Consider the following 20,627-nt stretch of genomic DNA (forward strand, 5'->3'; position numbering starts at 1 on the left):
CTTCCTTATCCATTCGTCCATTGAAGGGTATCTCGGCTCCTTCCACAGTTTGGCGACCGTGGCCATTGCTGCTATAAACATTGGGGTACAGATGGCCCTTCTTTTCACTCCATCTGTATCTTTGGGGTAAATACCCAGTAGTGCAATTGCAGGGTCATAGGGAAGCTCTATTTTTAATTTCTTAAGGAATGTCCAGACTGTTTTTCAGAGTGACTGTACCAGCTTGCATTCCCACCAACAGTGTAAGAGGGTTCCCCTTTCTCTGCATCTTCTCCAACACATGTTGTTTCTTGTCTTGTTCATTTCGGCCATTCTAACTGGAGTAAGGTGGTATCTCTATGTGGTTTAATAAATCAAACTAAATAGGGCAGATTCTCAAGTAACTCTGTAAATACCAGAGAGACTGAAGTCAACAAGGATCCATAACCATGGATTTGCCAAGAACTTCCTTCCCAGAGAATCACCAGATCTGTAGGGCATACCAACAGCCAAGATGACAATTCTGATAACAACAGTCGTAGGTACATCTCCACTCCAGCCCCATGGTCCTGGCATACTAAATGTGAATGAGAAAATCAATAAAGATGGAAAACCCACTACTGTTGGCTTATAAGGACTAAGAGCTATTGAGCATGTAAATGTCACTAATTTTGCTAAATATCAAATAGGAACATGAACGAATTGTTTTTTTATCAAAAAACAATACATTGATATTAATTGGCTGATTACAGGTCATTCATCTATATACTCAGCCAACACAGTTTTTCTTCTGTGCTTCACGAGAGTTGGGTGCAGCGCTAGGGATAGGACAATAAATAAGCCAAAAAGATTCTTACTTATTTTGTTCTTTGGGTATATTTGATTTATCACTGAAAATGTGAAGCCACATTAGTCTTCTTGGCAGGAAGGAAATGCAAGGTGCCCAGCTGAGCCAGCTCACGGCTATGATGACACATGTCTTCTGTCTTGGAATCTTCTGTTTCTCTTCTCTTCCATGGGATCTCTGATGACACCGTGACCCTTGTCACCTTCATCAGACCCTCGGCTTCCTCCTTCATGAACATCGGTGAGCCTCAGTGCTGTGGTTCTCACTCACTTTTCCTCTACTCTCTAAGCTGGATCCATTCATATGGCATAAACATTTTTCAACATTTCTATTCCAAGTATGTCTATATAATCTTCAGACTTGTCTATTTTAAAAAAATTCAGGATTTCATAACCAGAGGGTGATTGGCATTATCAGTTATTTTTGTGTAAAGGCCCAGATAGTAAATAATTCAGGCGTTTTGGTTTGCACATTATTTCTTTAACATATCTTATCTCTTTAAGTATGTGAAAGAAAGTTTAGCAGAAGGATCATACTGTGATGACCAGCCAGTGAGATCTGGCCTGTAGGATAATATATGCCCAGCTCTGATCCAAATCAACATTGCAAAATCAATATGAAGTTTCCACGATAATATTACAAACATAGATTTTCAGATTCTGAATCTTCGTATACATGCCTTCCTAAATGTATCCTGCCTGAGACCCACCGGAGACTAGATTTTTTGTACACCCATTCCATTTCCAGAGAGTTTCTTGCCACTGTTTTGGTGGACACAGTGCTAAATATTCTCCCTGTGTTTTCTTCATCCTGGGTGCACAGAAATTTCCAGCTTTCCTTATAGCTAGGTTGGGATCATGGAAGTAAGTGAATTCTGAGCCAAGGGATATAGGATAGATGCACTTTCTGGACTTGGGCTTTATAAAAACAGAAAACATGTTCTTTAGTTTCTCTCTTAAACTTTTTTGGAGACCTTAGAAGCAATGTACTTAAGACACTAGAATGGCACATGGAAAGACACTGCCTCTCATTAACCACGTAGACGGCAGTTGTTCAGGAAATATCTTACTGGAATAATACTTGCTCTGAGGTAATCTGTTATTCACGTCACTGACGTTTAGATTTCAGGGCCATTTGTGTTACAGCAGCATTGCCTAACGCATCATGCATAAACCGATTATAAAGCCCGGCCCACGATAATGAAAAACCTGTCCATCTTTCCTTGCAAAATTGCCTCATTTTCCACCTCAGTACAATTCATCGTGTTGCACATTCTGCCTGATGTGTCCAATCTAGTCCTCATGCCATGTTCCCAGCCACCCAATAATATAGCTGTCAACTTAACAGTCATTCCATTTATCGAGCTATCTAACTCTGATTGATGAATAATAGTACTTATCCGTCAAGGAAGACACGACCACTCCAGGCATCCACATCTTTGCCATCTTTTTTCCTTTTAATGAAAAACAAAACAGTTTCTATTTTCTAATTTCAGAAATAGCTAGACTAAGAAATAAAGAGATTCTCCAACTCCAAGATCTAGAAAGATGGTGGGAGGCAGGGAGCACACTAAAAAACAAAGGTATAACAGAAACAAAAGAGGAATTTCCTAGTGGCTTTCATGGGCAGGGGACTTAAAACAAGAGCAGTAAATTTGCAGGGTGACTCCTAGGCCTCCTGGTAGGATGTTGACAGGGACAGGAGCCAGAAGCATCAGGGCCTCAAGATGCAAGGACACTTCAAGATAAACGAACCAAAGAAAGCATGAATAAGATACAGCATAAATGAAGTAACAATGACTTGAAACACATTATGTTTCAAGCAAGAGAAATAAATTTAAAAAGCATTCCAGACACATTAAAATAAAAAAACACATAAACCCAGGGGGGGAGGAGGGTGAAGAAGTTATAAGACAACCCGAGAAGAAGACAGAGTATCTAAATGAAGCTTATCTTGACTGACAAAGATTTCATATCAACAATAGAGGAGAGAATGTATTACTAAGTCATTTAACAATTTAGCACATCTGCAATATACCAGGAGAATATAATTTCCAACCATAATCCAATATGTAATTATTCAAAACCCAAAATATTACAATATTTTCAGACAAAATTAAGAAAGACAATTTATAATTTTAGAAAGAACAATTCAAGAATGACGTTGCATGGAGGGGGAGGAGTCAAGATGGCGGAGAAGTAGCAGGCTGAGACGACATCAGGTAGCAGGAGATCAGCTCGATAGCTTATCTAAACATTGCAAACACCTACAAATCCAACGGGAGATCAAAGAGAAGAAGAACAGCAATTCTAGAAACAGAAAATCAACCACTTTCTGAAAGGTAGGACTGGCGGAGAAGTGAATCCAAAACGACGGGAAGATAGACCGCGGGGGGAGGGGCTGGCTCCCGGCAAGCGGCGGAGCAACGGAGCACAAAATCAGGACTTTTAAAAGTCTGTTCCACTGAGAGACATTGCTCCAGAGACTAAACCGGGGTGAATCCCACGCGGGGTCAGCGTGGTCCCAGGTCCCGCAGGGCCACAGAAGGATAGGGGGTGTCGGAGTGTCACAGAGCTTGCAGGTATTAGAACGGAGAAGCCGGCTGCAGAGACAGAGCTGAGGACTGAACTCTCAGCTTGGGGTTACCTTGAACCGGGCACAGGCTGGGTGAGCTCGCAGCGCGGCTAGAGGCTGGGGATATGGGAGTGATTGGGCACTGTTCTCTGGGACGCACTGAGGAGTGGGGCCCCGGGCTCTCAGGTCCTCCGGGCTGGAGACTGGGAGGCCGCCATTTTCATTCCCGTCCTCCGGAAGTCTACGGAAAGCGTTCAGGGAACAGAAGGTCCCAAAAGCGAACCCAAGCAGATTACTTAGTCAGGCCCCCAGTAAGGGCCGTGCAATTGCGCCTCAGGCAAAGACACTTGAGAGTCACTACAACAGGCCCCTCCCCCAGAAGATCAACAAAATATCCACCCAGGACGAAGTTCATCTACCAGAGAAACCAGGTTCAATACCTAGGAGAGCAGCGGAATTCCAGAGGAAGAGAAAGCAAAGCACAGAACTTATGGCTTTTTCCCCAAGATTCCTTAGTCTTGTGGTTAATTTAATTTTTTTTTCAATTTTGTTCTTTCTTTTTTCTTCTTCTGCTAAATTTTTTTAAACTTTTACCCTTTTCTTTTTTAACGTTTTTTAACTAGTTTATCTAATATACATATTTTTTCTTTCTTTTTTATATTTTTTTCCTTCTTTTCTTTTATAAATTTTTTCTTTTTTTTTTCTGAACCTCTTTTTATCCCCTCTCTACCCCCCATGATTTGGGGTCTCTTCTCATTTGGTTAAAGCACATTTTTCTGGGGTCTTTGCCACCCTTTTAGTTTTTACTTGCTCCTTCATATGCTCTTATCTGGACAAAATGACGAGGCGGAAAAACTCAACACAAAAAAATAGAACAAGAGGCAGTACCAAAGGCTAGGGACTTAATTAATACAGACATTGGTAGTATGTCAGATCTAGAGTTCAGAATGATGATTCTGAAGTTTCTAGCCAGGCTCGAAAAAGGCATGGAAGATATTAGAGAAACCCTCTCTGGAGATATAAAAGCCCTTTCTGGAGAAATTAAAGAACTAAAATCTAACCAAGTTGAAATAAAAAAAGCAATTAATGAGGTGCAATCAAAAATGGAGCTTCTCACTGCTAGGATAAATGAGGCAGAAGAAAGAATTAGTGATGTAGAAGACCAAATTACAGAGAATAAAGAAGCTGAGCAGAAGAGGGACAAACAGCTACTGGACCATGAGGGGAGAATTCAAGAGATAAGTGACATCATAAGATGAAACAACATTAGAATAATTTAATTGGGATTCCAGAAGAAGAAGAAAGAGAGAGGGGAGCAGAAGGTCTATTGGAGAGAATTATTGGAGACAATTTCCGTAATATGGCAAAGGGAACAAGCTTCAAAATCCAGGAGGTGCAGAGAACCACCCTCAAAATCAATAAGAATAGGACCACACCCGGTCACCTAATAGTAAAATTTACAAGTCTTAGTGACAAAGAGAAAATCCTGAAAGCAGCCCGGGAAAAGAAGTCTATAACATACAATGGTAAAAATATTCGATTGGCAGCAGACTTATCCACAGAGACCTGGCAGGCCAGGAAGAGCTGGCATGATATATTCAGAGCACTAAACGAGAAAAACATGCAACCAAGAATACTCTATCCAGCTAGGCTATCATTGAAAATAGAAGGAGAGATCAAAATCTTCCAGGACAAACAAAAACTGAAAGAATTTGCAAGCACCAAACCAGCTCTACAAGAAATAGTGAAAGGGTCCTCTAAGCAAAGAGAGAACCTAAAAGTAGTAGATCAGAAAGTTACAGAGACAATATACAGGAACAGTCACCTTACAGGCAATATAATGGCACCAAATTCATATCTCTCAATAGTTACCCTGAATGTTAATGGGCTAAATGCCCCAATCAAAAGACACAGGGTATCAGAATGGATAAAAAAACAAAACCCATCAATATGTTGCCTACAAGAAACTCATTTTAGATGCGAAGACACCTCCAGATTTAAAGTGAGGGGGTGGAAAACAATTTACCATGCTAATGGGCATCAGAAGATAGTTGGGGTGGCAATCCTTATATCAGATCAATTAGATTTTAAGCCAAGGACTATAATAAGAGATGAGGAAGGACACTATATCCTACTCAAAGGGTCTGTCCAACAAGAAGATCTAACAATTTTAAATATCTATGCCCCTAACGTGGGAGCAGTCAACTATATAAACCAATTAATAACAAAATCAAAGGAACACATTAATAATAATAATACAATAATAGTAGGGGACTTTAACACTCCCCTCACTGAAATGGACAGATCATCCAAGCAAAAGATCAACAAGGAAATAAAGGCCTTAAATGACACACTGGACCAGATGGACATCACAGATATATTCAGAACATTTGATCCCAAAGGAACAGAATAGACATTCTTCTCTAGTGCATATGGAACATTCTCCAGAATAGATCACATCCTGGGTCCTAAATCAGGTCTCAATTGGTATCAAAAGATTAGGATCATTCCCTGCATATTTTCAGACCACAACGCTCTGAAGCTAAAACTCAATCACAAGACGAAAGCTGGAAAGAACCCAAAGACATGGAGACTAAACAGCATCCTTCTAAAGAATGAATGGGTCAACCAGGAAATTAAAGAGAATTGAAAAAATTCATGGAAATAAATGATAATGAAAACACAACTGTTCAAAATCTGTGGGACGCAACAAAGGCAGTCCTGACAGGAAAATATAGAGTGGTACAAGCATTTCTCAAGAAACAGGAAAGGTTTGAAGTACACACAACCTAACCCTACGCGTAAAGGAGCTGGAGAAAGAACAAGAAAGAAACCCAAAACTCAGCAGAAGAAGAGAAATCATAAATATCAGAGCAGAAATCAATGAAATAGAAACCAAAAAAAAAAAAAAAAACAATAGAACTAATCAACAAAACTAGGAGTTGGTTCTTTGAAAAAATTAATAAGATTGATAAACGCCTGGCCAGACTTATCAAAAAGAAAAGAGAAAGGACCCAAATAAATAAAATCATGAATGAAAGAGGAGAGATCACAACTAACACCAAAGAAATACAGACAATTATAAGAATATACTATGAGGAAATCTACGCCAACAAATTAGACAATCTGGAAAAATGGATGCATTCCTAGAGACATATAAACTACCACAGCTGAAACAGAAAGAAATAGAAAACCTGAACAGGCCCATAACCAGTAAGGAGATTGAAACAGTCATCAAAAATCTCCAAACAAACAAAAGCCCAGGGCCAGACGGCTTCCCAGGGGAATTCTACCAAACATTTAAAGAAGAACTAATTCCTATTCTCCTGAAACTGTTCCAAAAAATAGAAATGGAAGGAAAACTTCCAAACTCATTTTATGAAGCCAGCATCACCTTGATCCCAAAACCAGACAAGGATCCCACCAAAAAAGAGAACTACAGACCAATATCCTTGATGAACACAGATGTAAAAATTCTCACCAAAATACTAGCCAATAGGATTCAACAGTACATTAAAAGGATTATTCACCATGATGAAGTGGGATTTATCCAGGGCTGCAGGGTTGGTTCAACATCCGCAAATCAATCAAATGTGATACAGCACATTAATAAAAGAAAGAACAAGAACCATATGATACTCTCAATAGATGTTAAAAAAGCATTTGACAAAGTACAGCATCCCTTCCTGATCAAAACTCTTCAAAGTGTAGGGACAGAGGGCACATACCTCAATATTATCAAAGCCATCTATGAAGAACCCACCGCAAATATCATTCTCAATGGAGAAAAACTGAAAGCTTTTCCGCTAAGGTCAGGAACACGGCAGGGATGTCCATTATCACCACTGCTATTCAACATAGTACTAGAAGTCCTAGCCTCAGCAATCAGACAACAAAAAGAAATTAAAGGCATCCAAATTGGCAAAGAAGAAGTCAAACTATCACTCTTCACAGATGATATGATACTATATGTGAAAAACCCAAAAGACTCCACTCCAAAACTGCTAGAACTTGTACAGGAATTCAGTAAAGTGTCAGGATATAAAATCAATGCACAGAAATCAGTTACATTTCTGTACACCAACAACAAGACAGAAGAAAGAGAAATTAAGGAGTCAATCCCATTTACAATTGCACCCAAAACTATAAGATACCTAGGAATAAACCTAGCCAAAGAGCTAAGAATCTATATGCAGAAAACTCTAAAGTACTCATGAAAGAAATTGAGGAAGACACAAAGAAATGGAAAAATGTTCCATGCTCCTGGATTGGAAGAATAAATATTGTGAAAATGTCTATGCTACCTAAAGCAATCCACACATTTAATGCAATCCCTACAAAATACCATCCATTTTTTTCAAAGAAATGGAACAAATAATCCTAAAATTTATATGGAAACAGAAAAGACCTCAAATAGTCAAAGGAATATTGAAAAGGAAAGCCAAAGTTGGTGGCATCACAATTCCGGACTTCAAGCTCTATTACAAAGCTGTCATCATCAAGACAGCATGGTACTGGCACAAAAACAGACACATAGATCAGTGGAACAGAATAGAGAGCCCAGAAATCGACCCTCAACTCTATGGTCAACTCATCTTCGACAAAGCAGGAAAGACTGTCCAGTGGAAAAAAGACAGCCTTTTCAATAAATGGTGCTGGGAAAATTGGACAGCCACATGCAGAAAAATGAAATTGGACCACTTCCTTACACCACACACGAAAACAGACTCAAAATGGATGAAGGACCTCAATGTGAGAAAGAAATCCATCAAAATCCTTGAGGACAACACAGGCAGCAACCTCTTCGACCTCAGCCGCAGCAACATCTTCCTAGGAACATGGCCAATGGCAAGGGAAGCAAGGGCAAAAATGAACTATTGGGATTTCATCAAGATCAAAAGCTTTTTTTTTAAAGATTAATTTATTTATTTGACAGAGAGAAATTACAAGTAGGCAGAGAGGCAGACAGAGAGAGAGGAGGAAGCAGGCTCCCTGCCAAGCAGAGAGCCCAAGGCAGTACTCGATCCCAGGACCCTGAGATCATGACCTGGGCCGAAGGCAGAGGCTTTAACCCACTGAGCCATCCAGGCGCCCCAAGATCAAAAGCTTTTGCACAGCAAAGGAAACAGTTAACAAAACCAAAAGACAACTGACAGAATGGAAGAAGATATTTGCAAACGACATATCAAATAAAGGGCTAGTATCCAAAATCTATAAGGAACTTAGCAAACTCAACACCCAAAGAACAAACAATCCAATCAAGAAATGGGCAGAGGACATGAACAGACATTTCTGCAAAGAAGACAACATCCAGATGGCCAACAGAGAGATGAAAAAGTGCTCCATGTCACTCGGCATCAGGGAAATACAAATCAAAACCACAATGAGATATCACCTCACACCAGTCAGGATGGCTAAAATTAACAAGTCAGGAAATGACAGATGCTAGAGAGGATGTGGAGAAAGGGGAACCCTCCTCCACTGTTGGTGGGAATGCAAGCTGGTGCAACCACTCTGGAAAACAGCATGGAGGTTTCTCAAAATGTTGAAAATAGAACTACCCTATGACCCAGCAATTGCACTACTGGGTATTTACCCTAAAGATACAAACATAGTGATCCGAAGGGTCAGGTGCACATGAATGTTTATAGCAGCAATGTCCACAATAGCCAATCAATGGAAAGAACCTAGATGTCCATCAACAGATGAATGGATAAAGAAGAGGTGGTATATATACACAATGGAATACTATGCAGCCATCAAAAAAAATGAAATCTTGCCATTTGCGATGACATGGATGGAACTAGGGGGTATCATGCTTAGTGAAATAAATCAATTGGAGAAAGTCAACTATCATATGATCTCCCTGATATGAGGGCATGGAGATGCAACATGGGGGGTGGGGGAAAGGAGAAGAATAAATGAAACAAGATGGGATTGGGAGGGAGACAAACCATAAATGACTCTTAATCTCACAGAACAAACTGAGGCTTGCTGGGGGGAGGGGGGGTTGGGAGAGGGGGAGGTGGATTATGGACATTGCGGAGGGTATGTGCTATGGTGAGTGCTGTGAAGTGTGTAAACCTGGTGATTCACAGACTTGTACCCCTGGGGATAGAAACACATTATATGTTTATTAAAATTAAGAAATAAGTAAAAATTTAAAAAAAAGAATGAAGTTGCATGAGAACATGTTGCCTAGTAAGAAGAAAATGATTTTTAAATTAATAAGTCATTAATTAACATATTAAATTTTAAGAAATACAAATAATTATTCACTGTTTAAATAAACACAAATGTAAAGAAAATTATAATAAGAGTAAAAATTAGAATTTTTTTTTCAGATAGTTGTGTATAAATGTGCTTGTATGGGGTATAAAAACGGTAGTTATTTCTAATGCCCAAGTACTCTTCTGGAGGGTCATAGAAGTTAGGATCAAATTTAGAAAGCTATTCAGGACCCAATTGAACATCTAGTGGTACCCAGGATGATTTCCCTACTGACAACAACTATTCTGGGGAAAGAAAGAAAGAAAGAAAGAAAGAAAGAAAGAAAGAAAGAAAGAAATTAAATCTATCTGAAACAGAACTGTGACATTTAGCATATTAGATAATAGAAAAATTGAAAGCTATCATGAATTAGTACATTTAAAATTATGAAATATATAAAAGAAAGCATGCAAGAAATATGTAAAGAAAGGGCATCTGGAAAGTACTTGACACTGGAGAGCTGTGGAGCCATGTTCTGGAAGCCCCAAAATTCAGCATTTGGGGCTCTTTTGTCCCTAAGAGATATCATTTCAGACATTTGCAACAGGATAGCTGAGAGGATGTGCATGGTTTTTGACAGACTCATGGAACCTAACCAAAACTCGAGTTTGGAATATGCCAAGAAGCAGTTACTTGGGCTTCTTCCTGGGCTTCCAGAGGGTGGTACCCCAGAGCAATGTGCACTGGCTATCTGTCTTCTCAAGGATGAGGCCCAGATGGTTTGTTCATGGTGTTTGGATATAGTTTATAACCCAGATTTTTGACAGAAGAGAAGGTACATCTATTCTGGAGGCTGTTGTATTTGTGGATTTCTGTCTTTCATCAGATTAGGGAAAATTTTGGCTACTATTTCTTCCAGACTTTTCCAATACATTTTCTCTTCTGCCTGGTAATTCTATCTACATGCATATTTTACCAGTGTTACATTTATATATATTAAAATCTTTATTTTTTTTCCTATTGCTTACTTTTGAAAATTTCTATCCACCTATTTGATCTGTCCTCAAGTTTATTTATTCTTTTCTCTGTCGTCTCCCTTTTGCTGTTAAGTCCATCTCTTTCATGTTTTTTTTTTTTTAAATTCAGATGCTACAAGTTTTCAGTTCTATTACCCGCTGAGATTTCTTATATCTTCATTGAAAGGACATTCTGTTTTACTTCATTTAGTATAACTATAATAACCTCCTTAATATCTTTTTTAGCATCCTTGTTTCAATATGTGGGTTATTTTGAGCTGAGTTTTGGCACATTTTATTTTCTATGGAAAATAGGCTATATTTTATTAGTTTTTTGTATGCCATACAATTTTGGATTCTATCTCAGACATTGTGAATGGTAAATCATGAGGATCCTGTCTTCTGCTATTTTTTTTCCTTATGCACACTGTCTTTTGTTGTAACAAGTAATGACCCTGGCTTGACTTGGGCTGAAAAGCTGTGTGGCAGCTCCAGTCCCAGTTTAGATCTTTTGCCTTTAGTTGGCCTGCTTTTATCTCTTTCACACATGTGTTTATCTGTGATCAGTGATATGGGCATCCTCACTCTGTATCATTCACTCATAGGACTTCAGCAGTCCCTCCAGCACTCTTGGATTCTCCAGCACCAGTTCTCCAAGACCACTGTACATCTGACCACATACATACCACCTACTAGTTCTCTTGCCAACTTATAACAATGTCAACTTCACTTAGCTCAGAGTTGCATGCCATTAAAAAGGAATCTATCTTCACCTCTCTGTTCTAAATATGCACTAGTCATCCAACTCCTGATTCTATTCATTCTCCTGTACTCTCAGGTGGCTACCCATAATCAGTCCAGATTTTGTCACTGATTTTCATGAAGGAGTCAGTCTGGATGCGTCTTGCTCTATCACCTCTCATGGTCTAATTTTAAAATTGAAGTAATGAAAGCTGGAAAAGCTCAAAAATATATTCAGCATCCCCCAGTTCTTCAACAGCAGACACATAATTAAAACCCCAATGCTCTCCAGACAGTATTTTCCTTCTTTGGTCCCAAAATTAGTTATATAAACAATAGAGACTATTGTCATGCTTTAAGAATTTCTGTATAAATAATTTGGTATAAGAGGTATGTGTGATTTTTAAGTGGCACTACCCTTCCTTCTACACAAGGTAGTTACAGAGGAGAAAGGGTAACTGCCCCTTTTATTTGTTTGTTTTTGTTTTTACTCCATTATTTATAATAGTGAACCACAGATTGAAAAATCCTAGTATCTTTTTTTAATTTATTTTCAGCGTAACAGTATTCATTGTTTTTGCACCACACCCAGTGCTCCATGCAATACGTGCCCTCCCTATTACCCACCACCTGGTTCCCCAACCTCCCACCCCCTGCCTCTTGAAAACCCTCAGGTTGTTTTTCAGAGTCCATAGTCTCTTATGGTTCATCTCCCCTTCCAATTTCCCTCAACTCCCTTCTCCTCTCCATCTCCCCATGCTCTTTCATCTGGTGATAGTGTGTTGGGGTGGTGTCAGTATGAGGACCAGGACCTGGGGGAGACGGCTCCCCTGAAGACCATCTGCCAGCCCACACAACCTCTGAATGTCTATAGCTGTCTGGCCCTGTTTGTGTGTGGGTGTGGTGAGAGGATAGGTGTTGTTCTTGGGAAGTAGTGGATATCCAAGTGGTTTGGTGCCAAAGGCTGCCACAGATGCATCGACCTGAACATGCGTCATAGCTTATGATGGCGTAGTGGTGGTTTCTGGGATTAAGGGAAAGATGCTCCAATCACTATGTTTGCATGTATACAAATAAGGCTCGTGTGTTAAACCTTATTAGAGAGTAACACCATTATTAACCACAATTATTGCTTTCCATCCCTGCACTGCATTCAGAGTTTGTACAAGATCTTGAATGGTTTACAATAAGAAAATCACTTAAAGATCTGTGTAGAGCTGGTTTATTTGGGTGGACAAACCGGGGTGTTTGGAACACATTACCTGTGTGGATACCTCCATCAGATTAGCTACAGACAACCTGAGTGTTGATACAATCTTCAGGTAATCCTCTGAGTGGCTTCCTGGAGCTGGTGTGGGAGCACATTTCTATACCAGGCCAGGCCAACTACGGAGACAAAAGACCCAAAACAGCCTGTGGGGAGTTGTCCATATTGGTGGAAATCAAGTCAACATTCAAAAAACCCCAAGTGGAGAAAGCATGGATTATTAGTGTGGATTAGTGTGGATTATATCCCCAGCACATACAGCAGACTTTCCTGACTTTATTAAATCTCCTTCAGTAAATGATAAAACCACATTGCATTCCAGGTTAATGTACCAGCTAATGTTGATGGCACTCTAGAAGCTTGTTGGGGGATAATGGCAATGTCTTAACTTGAATGATCAATTTCCACTTTTCAAAGCATTTTTAATTCTCTTTATCTTCATTTATTATTACTGTAACCCCAGAATGTAGACAGGTCAGTTTAATATATAAGAGCTTCCTAGCAGCTTGCCCAAAGTCATACACTCAGGAGCCATGCGTACCAGGGATGGCAACACAACTTAACCTGCGTTGATCATTGTCTGCGTGGCTAGCACTGTAGAATCTGCCTTACCATCTCCCCATTCCCGGCTCTTCTCTTTTTCCATTAGACTGGACTGTGTTGGGAGTAAAAAGAAGTGTTTGTAGATTGACCACAAGTGAATAACCCACATGTAAACAATTAATATAAATATATTATTATTAGTTAATTCTTAGCTATCAAAAATCCACTCAGGCATTTGTAAAATGTCTCTGAGAAAGGATATTCATGGCTGTTATAGGGGAGAATCACGTTCATATTTCTTAAGGTAGAATTTGGAACAAGTGACCAATATGAGCAGATATTTCCTCCTGTGGTAGGAATATTTCCAATACCTTCCTCAAAACCACAAATGATGCAATGTGAGCTTCTGGCCAAAATAGGAGAAAATACCTTCTTTTTCCATATTCATCTTCTACTTCTGCAAATAAAACCTCAGATAACCCCACATTTTTATTTTAAAGAGTGGGAGGCAATAATTTTAGTGTTGGTGTCTGCTAAAACATGCACCTACGGAAATAAAATAAAGCATCCACTGTGTTTGCCATCTTACCTGGCGTATGTCTGTGCTAATTTCAGGCACTAAGACATTTATCGGGTGACACATGTGTTGGGCAGAACTCAATTATTGCTTCCCCACGGCATGTAGTGATTTAAGAAGCTTCCCTGTCAACAGGCTTTAGGGGGATAAATTGGAGAAGACAGCACCAAGTTTGAACAGTATGATCACTTAAGACTTCCCCTGGTTGTCACTCAAAAAACAACCTCTCCTCCTGTATGTGGATACCAGGAGTACTCACTTTAATGTGGTTGTACTCCTTCAGGGTTCCAGGAACTCTAAGAACATAGTCTTGACATGAAATATCTCTGTCTCTCTTTTTAATGATGAGTCAACTTTGAGGAAGCTCTTTCTACCATCTCAGACAATCGTTGCTTTCATTTTTGATAATGCTTTTAAAAATATTAATTAAATGTTAAAGAACATAGATGTTTACCCCGGCACAATGAAATTTATTAATTATGACACTTAAAAAACTCATCTTTCATTTCACCTGAGCATATGATAAAAATGAATTCTGGATTGTTATTTAGCATTTCCTTTTATTGGAAACAAACAGGCATTTAGAAGTTTGCCAAGGGAAAATTCTTGAAAAACAGTTGAAATTTTAAAACTGTTTGAAAATGACAGTATTTTAAATGTTATTAGCACTCTCAAAAGTTCGAGTACCATATTTAAAATGAGTGATCTTATGTCAAATTTGTGGTAAGCTTTTACCATAATATTTCAAGTCACTGTGGTTAAGGGATGAGGAATACATTAGAATATATTATAAAATATATATTAATATATTTTTTATCAGAAACTGTCAAATCAGCTTCAGAGACATTCAATTCAGAAAGTACTTAATAGCATCAAAATGATGAGCATCTGATGAAGGGTAAAACCATTTGAAAATAGTGATGAGAGCACTTTCAGAATAGATGGAAAATATCTGGCTCTTAGTTGCCATTATGTAAATGTCTTTCCTCTTCTCCCTACTAACTGCCCCACATACGCTCACATATACACCTGCCCTTCCCTGGGATAGCCAGCTACTCCTTGGTGTGAGTGCATATCAATAGGATATATCTGTCATTAAGAAACAAAACAAAACAGAAAAATACACTAACATTATTTTGAAAAAAGCGTAAATAATAATTCTATAGGAGAGATAAAATAAAATCATAGTAAAAAGATAGAAAAGGAAGAGAAAGAATTACAGATGAAAAAATAGAGACAGCAAGAAAGAGGGCAGATTTGAACAGAAATATATCAGTAATCACATTAAATGTGAATTTTCCAAACGCCCCAGCTAAAAGACAGCCTAAGTGGATTGGATAGAAAAGACCAAACCAAACTGTCCACACTAATGCAAAGACATAGGTGAATTTAAATAAACAGATAAAGGAAGATAAAGCAGGCAAAAAAAAAAATGCCAAAACAAAGCTTGACTAGCTGCATTAATAACAGACAAGAAAACTTAGGAGGGAGGGAGATAATGGACAGAGAGGCCAGGTCAGTCCTCCAAGACAATAGCACAATCCTTAATGTGCACTCACCTAACAACAGAGCTCTTCAACACAAGTGGCAAAAAATAACATAAATGAATGGAGGAATGCTAACAGTCTTCTCCCACTCAGTAATTGACAGAATTAGTAGATAGACAATCAGCAAGGAGATTTAAAACTTTAAAAGGAATTTCCAAAAAGCCCTCAGAAATTAGATTCATGAAGATTACTGTATGAGAAGAATGAAGAAAGGGACCTCGAGATGTCTGGTGGACTCAGTCAGGGGAGAATGTGACTCTTGATCTTGGGCTTGTGAGTTTGAGTCCCACATTGGGTGAAGAGCCGACTTAACATAAGATAAATTCCCTTAAAAAATAAAAAGAAATGAACTTCAGAGAAAATATTAGTGACTCACTAGCCATATAAACTGAGGAGTTAAGATTACTGACGCAAAAAGAGATGATGTATCTTAAATATTATGATACAGTAACTAACAGAAATAACAGTAGGCAGTCTGCTATGAGGGAAAAAAATGTTTCCCTTCTTCCTTGCTAGCTTCTCTGGCTGGTCTAATAATTAAATTGACACAAGACAGATTAACAGCAGGGAAATAAAAGCAAACTTAATTGTATGTTGTATGTATGGGGGATGGCCAAAGTGCTGAGACTGCCAGACAGGCGATTGGGGCATATATGCCATCCTGAACTAAGGAGAAGGGCTTAGGGGTCTGAGGCTTCAGAGGGGAGGAGGACAATTCACAGGTAGAGGGAGGAGCAAATCTTGAGCAGGTACACATGTGGCATGTATCAGAAATCTCAGTCTTTCCAATATAAAATGATTTCTCTGCTAATAGCTGTCTTTCTGATACAGGCTTCCTATTTATATCTTTAAAGTTTTTAGGCAGTTAGGGGAGGAGTAAAACAAAAAGAAAAAAATAAAAGAAGCAACCTCAAGGCACCTGGTGTGGCACAGTGGGTTAAGCCTCTGCCTTTGGCTCAGGTCATGACCCTAGGGTCCTGGGATCGAGTCCTGCTCCGGGGGGGGGGGGTCCCTGCTCAGCGGGGAGTCTGCTTCTCCCTCTCCCTCTGCCCTTCCCCTTGTTCGTGCTCTCTCTCCCACTGTGCGCTCTCTCTCTCTCTCTCTCTCTGTCAAATAAACAAAATCTTTAAAAAAAATAAAGAGGGGGGAGCAAGAAAAACAACCTCATCCTGAGTCTCTTGGGCCACGGAAAATTGCCTTTAGCTGAAAATAATCCACATGCCAAACTGGTACATTTTGAGTTCATGTATTCTGTCCCGTCTCACCAGGAAGTTAATTATGAAACAAACTATCCCTTACATCAACTGATCAGAGATAATGTCTCGCTCTTTCTTTGAAGTTATACTGTCTATCTCCCCCCCAAACAAAATCAAGGATTCTAATACATAGAAAGGAAACATATTTTAGAAATAGAGAAAATATCAGGAGACTTGACTTTATAATCTGGATATCATACAGAGGTGTGTTTTGCTGTTGTTTTTCATAGTGACGAGGAGCATTTTCTCAAAAACTCCCCTGCAACCAACAAAGGAAGAAAGGAGCAGGTGGAAGGGTTAGCGGCCAGGCTCCAGAAAGAAAGGCAGAGGATGGACTTTCTGATGAAATGCAAACAGGAAAGTTTTCTGGGGCTGGCAGAGCAAGATCAGTGTGGCCGTGAGGGGCTGATGGGAGAGCTCAAAGGCTTGCAGGCTAGCAGGAGAATGGAGACCGCGAACATCTCTAACGGAGTAAGAGCCAGCAGGCAGCAGCTCGTCCTTCACTGGACGACGTGAACAAGCTTTCTGTGGAGTCCACCGAAAACCAGAAGAGTTCTTGCCTATAGCAATAAAAGCAAAAACAAACAAAAAAAATAATAAAGAAAGAAAACGAGAAGAATGCTTTCTCACATGGACGGAGTCAAGCCCCAGTACAGTACAAATCCTGGGGAGGAAAACCAGACTGGAGATGGAACCTATGGCGTGGAGAGAGCAAAGGAAGTTTCCTGGAGGTGCACTATGGAACCCGGGCGGGATGATGGGAATAGGGGTTCTGAGACAGTGGGGCAGTGAAGAACACATCCCCACGGCGGTTAGCGGCAGGACACGATCCCAGGCTCGGGAGAAGGGACGGGAGAAAGAAGTGATGAAGTGAGGAATTCGAACCCAGGTCTGGTTTAGACAGAGTGCAGGGAGGGAGTAGGATGATCCAGCAGGTGATGTGGAGAGCCCCTGAGATCACAGCAGGATTGCTCCGCAAGTCCTCTTCTCCAAGGCCACATTGTGGGTGAGAAACCCCAACGTCCACTTGTGACTTGGGGTTTATGTTGAGAAGTGTGTGTTTGGGGGGAGCTGCAGGGAGGGCTGAGGACAGCAGGAAGAGGCTGCGTGGCCAACCCCCATGCTGGGAACAGATGGCGGGCTCAGCAGGACAGCCAGGGGCCAAGAAGCAGCATCCTACCCTCAGGGCACAGACACGTTCTCTGGGAAGAACCAGGAGAAGCATTTCCAGTCTCGAGAACAAGCTGTGTTCCCACCAGCCTCCAGGTACCTGCAGGAAATGTGTGGCGTCTGAGATAAGAGCACGACGCTTGGGCGAGATTCACTGCCCGGACCGTAGAGGAGCAGGCCACCAAGGAGGACCACATCCAGACTCCCCAGCCACAAGTGCACAGTTTATTCTGACCCTCCAAGTTACCCTATACGTTAAAAAAAACATTTTTTAAAGAATTCAGATGAATTTTTAAAAAATGGGATGTGTTTATGCATGACCAGTAAGACTCTGCCAACGACGGCGGCTCCGTCAGCTTCGGGACCAGCTGGCATTTTGCACGTCGGACACCAGCAGCAGGCTAACGCTGAGCCCTCAGCACGGCAGCTGTTTCTCGTTGTGTTTTACGGTGTGGTATATCGAACTATGGCGTCAAGGGACGTAAATGTCTACCCCGTTCTCCTTTCACATAGGTGTGCAAATGAGAACATCGCTGTGGCGTTAGGACGAGGCTGGGCATGTGCAACAGAGCAGGACGACGCTGGTGCTAAGTCAGCACGGCAAGCCCACGCTGGGGGAAAAGCACCAGGAGTCACTTCTGCGCCATGCTGCTTGGAACTGACCTCAAATATGACATTCATCCCTATGTGCGTATCAGATCGGTGTGTAGGTTGTGCACACACACACACACACACACACACACACAGTTCACAGGGCATTCATGCTGACTGCTTCTCCACAAAGAAGGAGGACAACAGATCTGAAAAAGATAATCAGCGAGGAACGTGAAGCCTGTGAACTGCAGTGGAACTTTGTTTTTCTGTTTATGCTGTCATGAGCAGAACCACAAGCTTGGCAGGTGTACACGGAGGGAAGCAAATTCTGAAACCAGGAGCAGCTTAATGCATCGCCCAAATGTTATCAAGAAGAATAAGCTGGGACCCCCTCACAAAAATTTCAGAAATGTAGGCTATGTGTAGATATATTATAAGGATTTTGCAGGGCGCCTGGGGGGCTCTGTCGGTTAAACAGATCAGGTCATGATCCCAGGGTCCCGGGGTTGAACACCACATCGGGCTCCTGCTCAGTGGGAGTCTGCTGCTCCCTCTGCCTGCTGCTCCCCCGTCTATGCTCTCTCCCTCTCCCTCTCTCTCCCTCTGTCTCACGCAAGCTTTCTGTCAGATAAATAATTTTTTTAAAAGACTTTTGTGCACCTGGGTGGCTCAGTGGGTTAAGCCTCTGCCTTTGGCTCAGGTCATGATCTCAGGATCCTGGAATTGAGCCCCATATCAGGCTCTGTGCTCAGCAGGGAGCCTGCTTCCCTTCCTCTCTCTCTCTTCCTCTCTCTCTGCCTGCCTCTCTGCCTACTTGTGATCTCTGTCTGTCACATAAATAAATAAAATCTTAGAAAAAAAAAAGACTTTTTAATGAAAAGGACAGAATCAAGCATGCTGTCCACTGCAGATTTACGGAGAGAACCCTCAGTGAAAGGAAAGCATTGCAGTCCAAAAACAAATAAATACAGGAAGAAAGCAGTGAGTGAGCGCTCCGCAGACCGACACCAGTCGAGGAGAAAGGGGATGGACAGGTGTCCGACGGGAAGGAAGACATTCCCTGAAGCTGGCATGAAACCAGGCACCGAGAGGGACAGAAGGAGGTGGTGACAGATGGCAGCTGGGCTGGAGGAAAGACTGAAACCAGTCTGCATGTGACATTTCCAGGCAGACCTCAGTGAGATGCTTTGGGAAGAGCAGGGGTTGAACAGGAAAGAAAACCAGTTCCCATTTGACCTCTGGGTGGGAAGAGTAAGTAATAAAGTAATACAGAAAGGACTAGAAGTGGGGCCCGGGAGGTCTTCCCACAGAGGGCCCCTTGGGGAAGCACCCTGTGTCAGCAGAGCTTTGGCGTGAAGTCCAGGAAGGGAGGGCTGGAATGCCCAGCGAGGCAAGACGAGAAATGACTTTCAGTGAGAAGCAAGGCACTGGAAAAGGGGTTCAGCTCTCGTGCCCTGGCAGACACTTAGAACAACGGTGCAGAGGAGAAAACAACTGCACGGGAGCTAAGTGCTCTGGGCGAGGGACCCAGCACGTGGGCAGCACAGAAACGAGAGAAGAGCGCTGGGGGCAGAGGAGGCACCTCAGTCCCGCCCCAGCCCGGCAACAGAGAGGCCCTTCCAGGGGGAGAGAAAGCAACGGGACACCTGCCTCCCACGGAGCCCCTGGACGAGGCCCAGGCCGGGGCAGGTCACCCTGCGGACACACAGCAGGCCTGTGGACTGGACAGGGGCTCAGGGGAGGGGAGACATGAAGGGATGTTGGTCAGAGCATCCAAAGCTGTGGTTATGTGGGACCACCCGGCCCGTGCTCTCGCTGCGAGGCTATGCGTGAAGACTGCAGTTTCCGACCTGGCTGTCTGCTGGAAAGACAGAGAGCTGAGTGCGGTGTTGTCCTCACACACGAGAACACGGGGACCGTGGAAAGGGTCATTAAAGAGCTGGACCGTGGTGATCATGCCACTGTGTCCATGGGCACCTGCTCCCCCATCGTGCACCGTAAAGACACGCAACCCTGCAGCTCGTCCTTCAGTAATAAAACATAAATAAGACAGAGTTTCCTTAAAAGGAGAAAGTGAAAAGAAAGGAAGACAATAAGCCACAACATTAATAAACACTGACCCAGAAGAGGCGAAAAGAAGCAATCGCCCTACAAAAAATGGCAGGAATTACGAAATTCAAAATTAATTCTTGAAAAAGTAAAATAAAAATAAATTAGCTTATGAAGAAGTTTTAAAAATCGAAAATTAGAAAATTCAAATGAGTTAAAACCTGGCATGGATGACTCAATCCTTTAAATCATTCTAC

The sequence above is a fragment of the Meles meles genome, chromosome 2, assembly GCF_922984935.1.
Source record: "Meles meles chromosome 2, mMelMel3.1 paternal haplotype, whole genome shotgun sequence".
In the NCBI taxonomy this organism is placed as follows: Eukaryota; Metazoa; Chordata; class Mammalia; order Carnivora; family Mustelidae; genus Meles; species Meles meles.